Below are 12363 nucleotides of genomic sequence, written 5' to 3'. Positions count from 1 at the left end.
GCCCCGACCCCGCAAAACACAAACGATAATAACTATAAGTGAGAAGTTGGCCTGGCAAATGCTGTCCACTAGTTATAGTGGGCACCATGTACCAGTCCAAACAACCCCTTAGAGGTGATAGGTTAAAGACAACCTTTATTGAAAGCTATCCTAGTGGTAGCTGTGGAGAGCAGCCTTCAGGCTAAGTCTTGAAGGAATGTAAAGTAGTTTGTTTTACCAGTCTATAATCTCTTGAATGACCAAATGAAAGGAGAACCACACCAGGTATATATATAAAATATATGTATTTAATACTAAACACACCCTACTAGTCTCTTTATGAGGCTAGAGGTCAAAGCACATAACTTACACTTAATATCACACAGTAAATTAGTACAATATACGTTGAGCCCTAGGGGCGTACCAAACCATATATTAATAAAGTGGTATAAGAACCATGACTTGACTATACATAAGGCCTAGTGCCTGTAGAATTGCTGGGACCACAAAGAACCACCCAAGGTAGTGACACAGGGGACCCAGAGGGGACACGTGCAGTGTGAGAACACAGCCGTTAATCCCCGTTAGCTTCTTTGGGGAAAGTCGTGGTTGGAAATTTAAGGATTAAGGACACTTAGGAGAGGACTTTGAGCAAACCCCTTAGACTTAAGGGGTTCTAGGGCCAACACCCACGGGAGCACCGGAGTACTCGAGTTACCTCACTCAGGGAAGTCGGTGCATAGGTGTCTTTTGGTGTCTGGAATTATCGTCGCTTTCAGTAGCGATCTGCTGCAAAGTGCTGCTGCAGTCAAAGTGGAAAGTGTCCGTGTGATCGAAACCTGGATCGAAGATGAGAAGAACCTGAAAGCAGAGGGGACGGAGTCTGGGTCACTTGCCTGTTACCAGGGGCACGATAGTCGAATGCCCACCGATGTCGGGTGATTTTAGGATGAAGAGGTGAAGCTTGACTCTCCAGCCCGGAGGATCAGGAGGCGTCGATGACAACCAGGAGCTGGATTCAAGCTGTCCCACGAAGGATGTGAAGTGCTGCAGCGTCGGTGACCGGATTGTACCCAACAAGCCTTGGCAACAACAACGCACGCAGAAAGTGAAGAAATGCTTCGGTGTGGACCAGCGAGGTCCGAGGGACTCACCAAGTGGTGGAGAGTCAGGGCACATCTAGAGCAACCAGGAAACCCCACGGAAAGTAAAAGTTACCTTCTCAGGGACCCACCAGTCAACAGACCATTGATCGCATAGGTACCTCAAGCTGAAAAGGAAAGAGTGGCCTCAGTCAACACTCGTGGAGTGTAGGCCCACAATCTTCAGTGCAAAAGGTGCTCAGGTCTGGGCTATTAGTAACCCAATGCCCAGCCTCAAGGAACGTTGAGAAGCTAATGCACTTACAAATATGCACGGTGTCCAGGGGTTCTAGTTCTACTCATGAGAGCTGTGGGTCTCAGCTTTGCTGGGGACTCGGGTCAGCCTCTGAGAAGTATGGAAATCCACCTCTGATGTTGCAAAGTCTTCGGCGTCCGGCAGGAGCTTCGGAGATGCAGACCGGCAAGATGCTTCTTAGGTGCCTGCCGAGCAGGGGTGTAACTCCTTTACTCCAAGGGAGATTCTTCAGTCATCTAGTCGTGTAGATCATCAAAGTTCCAGGATATCGTCCAGGTGTAATCTAAAGTCCTGTAGCCAGGGGTTCCTTTCCAAAACCCAAGGAAGGGGTTGGACATACTCTGGGGACCCACCTATGGGAGGGTTTGGAAAGAGGGGTGGCTACACCGGTTTCCTTTGTCCAGTTTCATGCCAGAGTAGGGGCTGGTAGCCCCTGCAACTGGTCTAAACTGGGCTATGCACAGGGACACCAAATATGCCCCCTGTGCAGACTTCAAAGCACTCTCAGAATGCACCCACCCAGCCCCAATACACTAAAGCCTGTCTGGGAGGTGGTTACACCTCCCTGTGACAGGAAACCTATTGTCCAGGCCTCCCCTGCTGGTGTTTTTGTCCCGCAGCAGGAGGCCAGACTCGTGTCTGTGGCTGCAGCATCTATTTTGTGATGCCAGGGGTCTATTAAACTGTTACCGGGTATACAGGTGTGGGCATGTCTCTTCCTCTAGAAGGGTGGAATTCTACCCCCACTGCCAGTACTGGCAGAGGGTAGGATTCCAAAGTGTTTGACACCAAACACAACATGTTTCTGTGCAGCCATTCCAAAGTTAGCATTTACTGTGAGGTTATAATGCACTTAGGAGTATATGGTCTGACTGTATTACAGAACAGCCTCAGAGAATAGGTTCCGAAGGCTGCAAAGGGGCCCTGCTCATGCATGGGCACCCTCTCACACAAAACCCAGCACCCTGACTTCAGGATTTATAAGGCCTGCCATAGGGGTGACTGATAGGTGTATGTGTGTAGTGATATAAGGTAGATATAGGTAACCTATATCTTAGTAAGCGGTGCATTCACTACCTCACCCAGGCTGCAGTCCTGTGGTGTCATTTTGGAAGGCTTCCCTGGGGTGGCATAATACATGCTTCAGACCCTGGTATGCCTCTTGGGTACCCATGCCCTCAGTACCTAAGGTACCATATACTAGGGACTCACAAGGGTAACCCAGTAACCAATCTGGAGTGTACCTAAAGTACATGGAATCAATTTAGAGAGGAAGCAGCTAGGCTGGAGTCCTGGTTAGCAGGGCCCCAGCCAGACTAAAGTCGAAAAACAGTGAAATACCAGCAAAAAGTGAGGGTAACCATAGTAAGCAGATCATACTCTCCTACACAACATCATTATCATTTTACTTTTCCTGCTCAAAGAGCAGTGGCGCGACGCTCCTCTACCTTAGCAGAGGAGCCGCCCCAGTCTTTCTCTAGAGTAATAACAGGGGTTTTAGTGAATTCAACAACGTGTGGAGTGCAATTCAGGGCGGAGAGAAGGAGGGGCCATTCTTTGGCATTGAAGGTGGAAGTGGTAGGTGCAATCAGTGAGAATCGGGTTGTAAGGGCATTGAGTGTGAGGTTATTGCGGGTCAGCCACTGTTGTGTTATTGGTAGGGTGTTATTGAGGGTGTGGTTGTCATAGAGGGAGGTTATTCTCATGTAGAGTTGGGTGTTGTCAGCAGACATATGGTAGGAGATGTGGGAGCATTTGAGATTATCGGCTAGGGGCTCCGTGTAGAGGTTGAACAATGTCAGGAGAGAAGTCTGCTTTGATGCAGTGTGATTAATTAGGCAAAGCTGCGACTTGTTGCGTAGAAAGGAGGAGAACCATTTTAGCACCTCGCCGCAGAGGCCCATCCTGTGTTCTAGGAGGTCGAGCAGGGGAGCGTGGTTGATGGTATCAATGGCTGCTGACAGATCGAGTAGCATCAAGAGGCAGGATCCATTCAGGTCGAGCGAGCGCAGGGCATTATCGACAATGTGGACTATAGCAGTTTCCGTGCTGTGACCCGATCGGAAGCCAGATTGGCAGTGGTCTAGAAGTTGAAATTGTTGAATGTGATTGTGGAGATGTAACTGCACACATTTTTCTAGGAGTTTGGCCAGAGTACGGATGTTTGAGACAGGGCGCTAGTTGTTGGGGTCAGAATTGGGTTTTTTAGGCTAGGGGTAACCTGACCAAGTTTGAGGGAGTCGGGAAGGGAGCCTTGGAGTCGGGAGAAACATTGATTATCATAGTCCACCGTAGGCGTAGGAGCTGAATGGACTCATTTAGGAGTGTGGAGGGGATCGATGAAAGTGTAGCTGGCAGCTGTTTTTTGTGTATTGCCCCCACACAGTGAGACAAAGGGGGGCTATGTGTCGGCAGTATGGGCCTCTCTGAGTTTACGGGGGCAGAGCTGTCAACTACTACACTTACATACCACAAACACTGCCTCAGCACACTCCTAAAGGGTTGCCATAAAAGTAGGGTTGTAGGGTTTCTTATTATCAGGCTCTGGGGAGGAGGGGGCAGGGCTGCAAACTCATTTAAATTGCATTTTCGAATAAAGGAAGGAAAACAGCCCAGGGCCTGAAAAATATTCTGTGCCACAAGCAGTATATTTTTTTCATCAGACCTGAAAACAGTTCAGTTTTATTTAATCATAGCTTTTCACAGATAAGGTTTGTTTTACTTTATGGTCTTAAAATAAAATACAATTAAATCAGCCAATTATGTGATTCAAAAACGTGATTTAAAAGTGGCTACAAAAATTCCAAACTGAATTTATCACCTCTGCCAAATACAAAATGCCATTTCAAGTATCTTTTTGGCCATTTGCACGGTCATTGGAACAGTACAAACATCCTGTTAATTTTACGCAGCAACAACATTGTGTAAATTGTCCCAGTGCCCTGATTCTATAGTTTTGTGCTTAGGTTATCAGCAGCCCAGTTGGTTAGTTTTGCCTCCATCTGCGTTGCAGTGTTTGACAACAGACATATTTACATGGACACTAGAATTTTGCGGCAGGGGAGGGCCAAGTTATGCGGCATGGTTGAGTAAATTATGCGGCAAGAATAGGAAAGTTATGCTGCACATATTGTGATAGTCTTAGTTCATTAGTTTGTCACTTTTTACTTGTTAACACTGTCTGGGCATGGGCTGCACCTTATTAGTACCAGTTTAACACCCAAATATAGCATTAAGCAACAGAAAGGTCGCCAGTCAAACATTGCAAAGAGCTTTCCACTGCACACTGACATATGTGTCGCTGAGTTTTTAGTAACTTTTGATTCTTTAGAGCAATTTGCAAATATTGTTTTTTGTTAAAATATGAATATTATGTAGCAGAATGCATTATGTGGCAAGTGCGACAAATTTATAATTATGTGAAAAACGCTGTGGCTGCACAATTGCATAATTCCAGTGGCCCTGCAGATTGGTTATCTTTGTCTGCAACCACGTTGCACTCTGTTGACGTCTCAGATGGGGCTGTGACAAACCTACCTTCGACCTACGACCCTGTCACTACAAACACATACATATTCTCTACTTCTCCCTACAAAATACCATTCCCACCCAGAGGTGTGGCTCCGGGAGAGGGGGAAATAGGGGGGGGGGGGGAGGGGGGCATGAGGTGTTACACTCCCACCCCCAAATAAATTTGTTTCTGATTAATAGTTGGGTACAAGGGCTTTCACTGGGGTATGGTCAGGTGTCTGTTGGATTTCACCTGGGATTTTTACACACACAGATAAAAATGCTCGCATACTCTCTCCCGCGGTTTTGAAAGCCCTAAAAAATGATATTTTACAAAATATTGCGATTTCTCTCATTTAGTACGCCGTCCTACCAATCCGCACTCCCTCCCTTTTCACTGCCCCTTTAGCCCCTCTCATGCGCCCTGCTTGTCATATAATGTATTTTAAGATTACATCTTGGAAAATCCTAAGCGCACGTCATCCCACCCATCTTATTGGCAAAGCTCCGCCCCTGGTCCCACCTTGAAAGCCCAGGCCCTCCTGCGCTTGACAGCAGCAGATTTACAAGCATTTTCAAGATGGAAAACGACTTGCAAATATTGGGCATCTGAGTCTGTGAGTGGCCACTCAGTGTTAATATTGGACCCACCTAGGAACGCCCATCCACTCGCCCATTTTAGTAGATTTCCTCACATGAGTTTAATCACCCCAGCCAAGCACTGCAGTGAGCAGACCCAAGATGGTGTCCCCCTGGAGTCAACAAACCGGAGATGCCAACCTGCAATTGGAAATAAAATATTGGTGCAATAACTACACTCCACGCTGTTACTTGAAGCGTAAAAGGCCATTTTATTAGGACAAGGTTGCAATCAGTAAGACTTGATTAACAGTACATAAATGCAAGAAATATACGGACCGATTCACAGAACTAACTTAAGACAAAATCCTAAACTTACTGCCATTTCGGTATTCACAGAAGGCACTTAATCATTTTGGTATTCACAGAAGTTATGAGTCCTAACTTCAGGGTTCCTAAATGCCTTCTGTGAATACAAAAGTCTTAAAGTTAGGATTTTTCACAGTTTAGGAGTAGTAAAGTTAGGAGTCCTAACTATACTACTCCTAAACTGAGAAAAATCCTAACTTTAAAACTTTCATTATTCACAGAAGGCATTTAGGATTCCTAAAGTTAGGAGTCCTAACTTTACTACTCCTAAACTGAGAAAAATCCTAACTTTAAAACTTTCATTATTCACAGAAGGCATTTAGGATTCCTAAAGTTAGGAATCCTAACTTTACTACTCCTAAACTGAGAAAAATCCTAACTTTAAGACTTTCATTATTCACAGAAGGCATTTAGGATTCCTAAAGTTAGGAGTCCTAACTTTACTACTCCTAAACTGAGAAAAATCCTAACTTTAAAACTTTCATTATTCACAGAAGGCATTTAGGATTCCTAAAGTTAGGAATCCTAACTTTACTACTCCTAAACTGAGAAAAATCCTAACTTTAAGACTTTCATTATTCACAGAAGGCATTTAGGATTCCTAAAGTTAGGAGTCCTAACTTTACTACTCCTAAACTGAGAAAAATCCTAACTTTAAAACTTTCATTATTCACAGAAGGCATTTAGGATTCCTAAAGTTAGGAATCCTAACTTTACTACTCCTAAACTGAGAAAAATCCTAACTTTAAGACTTTCATTATTCACAGAAGGCATTTAGGAGTCCTAAAGTTAGGACTCCTAACTTCTGTGAATACCGAAATGAGTAAGTGCCTTCCGTGAATACCAAAATGAGTAAGTGCCTTCTGTGAATACCGAAATGGTAGTAAGTTTAGGATTTTGTCTTGAGTTAATTCTGTGAATCGGGCCCATACTTTCCATCCCATACCGACTCATTCTCCCTTCAGCCTCTCAAACCCATCTCACCTGCTTGACTCTTCCCCATTCACTCGGTGACCTCCTTCCTCTCCCCATTCTCACCTTCACTTGCCCTCCAAGCATCCTCTGTTGAATTTTCTTCATTGCTCATTGCCTCTCGCGCACCGCTATCAGTCACCTGTATACCGCCCCCCCACCCCCCATCGAGGGGTGAATCTGCCCGTATGTGACTCACCCCCCTCCAAAGTACTGCAACGTCACTACTCTGCAACCTGCCCTAAACTAGCACGCTAAGACCAATCCAAACCCCAAGCCCTTTGCCTAAGACCTGTAGGGTGGGTGGGTTGACAACATTTCTCTCTGATCCCCTGGTAGTGCTAAGGTGTCAGGAAGAGGCTGGATCCTCCTCTCCTGACACCTTATATACCCTCCCACTCCCGCCCCTTAACCTACTCTTCTGATCCCTCCCCCACCTTGTCCTTCAGGGCATTGCGCAAATAGCCCGGGGGAAGACTGGTCTGCGACCTTCACTTCCCCCGGGGGCCATCATTGTGCGCAAAATCGAACTGAGGTGTGAATGACGTATCCTCTTGTGGAAATGGATTGATATATTCAGGGCCGGCTTTGGGGCAGTGCACCTGGTGCGGATACACTGGGCGCAGACCTGTGGCGAGAACGCTGACCTGTGGAGGGGACGCTGAACTCAAGGGGGGACGCTGCATTTAGCAATGACTCATGATTGGAGAGATGAGGGACACTTTTCCAGGTGGTAGGGAGAGAATCCGAGGAGGTGGTCATTGGGCGTGGGGGCGCCAAAAATGATTGTCGCACCGGGTGTCACCAGCGCTAAAGCCGGTCCTGGATACATTAGAAGTGACCGGTGTTTGCCAGGATTAGACACGGTCGGGTTATGCGGTCAATTAAATGTTCACTGGGCAGGAAGGACGACTCAGCGAGTGAAGTGCGTCTTCGAGACATCCGTGTGCCCTGATGGCCACAGGTTTAAATCCTGGCAGCTAAACCTGCCGCTTTGACCCATAGAAGCCCTGCAGAGGACGTGGCATTACTTTGGATTCATTCAGCACGCTCACGATACAAACATTGTATTATGGAGTCTGAAGAAAGCATATCAGTACCAGGGCCAAGGGAATGATGCGACTGTGCGGCGATTTACGCAACTTTATAGATTAGCCGCATTTGCCACATAATCCATCATCTGCCCCATAATCTGAAGATTTTACCAAAAAAAAGTTTTCTAGGGGATACGCTTCAAAAGTTACTAAAAAGGCGGGAAACGTTGCTGTACAGTGGAAGGCCGTTAGAAAATGTTCACAGTTTTTTTATTTCTATATGTGCATGGTAAAATAAGATGCAACCAATGCCCAGACAGTGTTGAATGTAAAAATGACAAAATAACGAAGTATTGCTATTAGAAAATGTGCCGCATTGTAAGCAGTCTGTGGTTTCTGTTGTCCAGCGCCAAGAAACCTACCTGGCGATCGAGTGCTTTATAAAACCTGCTAACATAACATAACATTACGCAGCGTAATTTGCCATTTCTTGCTGCAAAATTTTTTCACTCCTGCCGCATAATTTGACCCTCTTCTGCCACATAATTCCAGTGGCCCTGGTTATTATCTCAGAAAATGGGCTTCACTGGTGCTTAAGAACAAGTGTGACTGGTTGGCACCTCGAAGTTACAACCTTGTACGTTTCATCCTGGAGGAACAGTTGACTCCTACAATGAATTGTAGCTAACACACTGTTTTCTAAACATATAAAACTCTTAGGGGCATATTACCAAGCAATAGCGATAATTATCGCTATTGCTTGGTTAGGGACAAAAATGTATCGCCGACCTGCGGCGATTTTTATCGCAGATAAACCTGGCTATTATCAAGGTGTTGTAAATACCGCAGACAAGTTGATTGTAGATATATGCTTTAATGGCAAGCAGCACAGCAACAGATAATGACAGCTAGCCAGCGCAGAGCAGAAGAACAAACTGCCTGATGGCTTGTAGTGACAGCAGTTCTAATGGAACTGTAATATTCTAAACACAACAAGGAGCATTTAAAGATACAGGGGTTAATTACACTATGATGAGAATGTAACACATCTTCCCCAATAGGAAAAGAAAGGAAAGGAAGGAAAGAAAAAAGGAAAGAAAGAAAGGAAAAGAAAACAAAGGAAAGAACAAAGGAAAAGAACTTAGGAAACAAAATCAGAAAATCTACCAGGTACAGATATGGGGCGAGAAGAAGACTTAACCCTAGAAGCAATGGAATCAATACATTTGTGTTGAGAAACAGGAATAGAATGCTCATGGAACTCCGGACATTTAGCAACCCGTCTAATGTTCCATAGTTTACCATCTTGAGTGATAACACTGTTAGGAAAAAGCTTAACTATTCTCATGGGTTTACCAAACTTATCTGAACACTTGGTAAGAAAACCTGGCCTCCTAATCCTGATCCAATCACCCACTGCCAAATTGGAACTTTTGGTGTTCCACTTATTGTCATACCACTCTTTAGATTTAGCCTGTTTATTCTCAATCTTGTGAGCAACATCATCAATGACTACTTCAGAAGAAAACTTACTAGGACACTTCTCTTTAATCCACCAAGAACAAATACTAGAGGCAGGATCTCGTCCCTTAAGAAGACGAAATGGACTAAGCTCAGTAGTTGAATGTGGAGTTATGCGATATAACCATAGCTTTTCTCTTAAAACATTCTTCCAATCTTCACCAGACTTAACAACATCAGAGATGTAACCCTTTAAAACTCTATTGAAACGCTCAACTAATCCATTTTCGTGAGGTTCATAAACCGAGACAGTATGATGAAAAATATCCTGCCGTTTGAGAAAATTTCCCATTTCTAAAGAAGTTAATTGCACTCCATTATCAGAAACCAGGGTTGAGGGACAGCCTTCTCTAGAAAACACTTCCTTAAAAAATTCAATGACATTAGATGTTGAAGCCGTAGACACAAATTTGACCTCAGGCCACTTGGAGTGATAATCAATGAGAACCAAGGCATAACGAGAATTAGAAGGCAAACACATAAATGGTCCAGAAATGTCAAACGCTATTTTTTTCCAGGGATCAATTGGCCAAGATGTGGTTTTCAACGGAGGCACATTAACTTTTAACATTTTCTCACTACCCATACAAATAGAACATTCCCTGACCTTCCTATCAACCATGCAATCCAAGCCTGGCCACCAAAAATAATTTCTAATTAAACGCTTCATTGCAGACATACCTGGATGCATTTTGTGTGCTAGATCTAAAATAACAGTTTGCATGGAAAAAGGAGGAACACATTTACCAGACTTAAAAACACAATTGTTCTCTAATTCTAATTCATCATGTACTTTAAACATGGGCATAAAATCTTCCATAACATTTTTCTTGTCAGGCCACCCATCTAAAATATATTTTCTGATTGTCTGTAATGAAAGATCCTGTTCATCTGCAAGAGACCAAGACTCCTCAGAAATATCCCCAAACGTACCTGTCAAAACATCTTGTAAAGATGTGACCACATCAGTATCATCCAAATTATCATTAGAAGACATTTGGCAGGGAAGACGTGACATAAAATCAGCAATAACATTTTTCTTTCCAGGTACATATTCTGGTGTAAAACAGTACTCTTGTAACCTAGACGTCAATCTGGCAATACGTGCAGTTGAATTCCACCCCCCACCTGGAGAAAGAATATTCACAAGGGGTTTGTGATCTGTTTTCAAAATAAATTTACAGCCCCACACATAGTTCCTGAAATGCTCTATTGCCCACACACATGCTAACAACTCTTTTTCTATGACAGCATATCTGCGTTCACTATCATTCAAAGTCCGTGAAGCAAAGCACACATTCCATTCATCTTTCCCCGATTTCTGAGATAACACTGAACCAATACCATACATGCTTGCATCCACAGTGATGATACAAGTTTTGTTTAAGCAAAAAGGTTTAAGCGTTGGAGCATGTAAAATTTCCAACTTAATATTCTCGAAAGCAGTTTGCTGTTCAATTCCCCATTCAAAAACATTGCCTTGTCTAAGAAGCTTCCTAAGCGGTTCCATTTTTGCTGCAAAGTTATTTACAAATTTACTATAATACTCACACATGCCTGCGAAGGAGAGTAACTGTTCCTTGTTGGATGGAGAAGGAGCGTTGGTAATACCCTCAACATTGGATCTTTTTGGTACAACACCATCACCTGATAACATGTGACCTAAATATTCAACAGAGTCCTGGAAAAGTTTACACTTTTTCGCCTTAAGTGTGAGCCCATTTTTTCTAAGTTTCTCACACACGCAGCGCAGGTGTGACACATGTTCTTCAGCATTGGCAGAAAAAATGAGGATATCATCTTGAAAACACCTGACAAATTTATCAAGATCCCTGAAAATATTAAACATAACCCTTTGAAATACAGAGGCTGCGGATGCCAACCCAAACGGCATCCTAGTATACTGATATAGACCCTGAGGAGTAATGAATGCGGTGAGACATTTAGAATCTTCTGTCAAAGGGATCTGATGATATGCTGATCTCAAGTCAAGAGTAGAAAAAACTTTTGCTCCCTCCAACATAGATACAACCTCATTTATGTTGGGAAGGGGATGACAATCCACAATAATGGCAGTGTTTAAAGCTCTTAGGTCGACACACATCCTCAAACTTTTGTCGGGTTTCCTCACCAAAACAATAGGACTAACCCATTCTGCTGACTCTATAGGTTCAATGATCCCTTCTGAAACTAAGTCATCCAAATTTTTTTTAAGTTCTTCTCTGACATTTATAGGCACACCTCTTAACTTCTGTCTGACTGGCAAAACCTCTTTTTTAAGTTTTATCTGGTGCGAAAATTTTTGTAACATACCCAACTTGTCTGAAAAAACATCCTCAAATTCTGATTGAACCATGTCAGCCTTATTTTGGGAAATTATTGAGGAAACATAACAGCCCTTAAATGTGCTATCCAGAGAAATGGGATCCTTAGAACGTGGATTAAGTATTATTCCAAACTTCCACTGGTCTTTCCAACCTACAACATTAACGCCTTTTATTGCCACATATAATTTTACTTTAACACACCTAGACCTAAAAATAAAATCAACCAAAAAAAAACCTAAAACATCAATCCTGGTACTGTTAAAAATCAAAGGTGAGATATCCGGTGGTACAATGTTGCTTAGATTGAGGAGTGAACCTAAACGTTCCTCAAAATAATCCTTAGTAACTATCGTCCATGGGGAACCTGAATCTGCCATCAGATCAATCCTCACCCCTAACACAAACATTTCACAGATTGGTTTTTTGACTGGAAACTCCTCCAAACATGCATTAATACAATTTAAATCTTCAGAAAGATACACCACAAAACCTTTTTTTTCATCAGAACAAGACGAACTGGAAGTGCAAGAGCAATTACATGCCTTCACACCCTCTTCAGATGCATAAGCTATCTTGTTCCTAGTATTCTGTCCAAATTTCTTGACATCTCTACATACAGTTGAAAAATGCCCCAGTCTGCCACATTTAATACATTCCTTATTGATGGCAGGACA

The sequence above is a fragment of the Lissotriton helveticus genome, chromosome 4_2 (assembly GCF_964261635.1).
Source record: "Lissotriton helveticus chromosome 4_2, aLisHel1.1, whole genome shotgun sequence".
Classification (NCBI taxonomy): Eukaryota; Metazoa; Chordata; class Amphibia; order Caudata; family Salamandridae; genus Lissotriton; species Lissotriton helveticus.
This window is presented reverse-complemented; position numbering follows the sequence as displayed.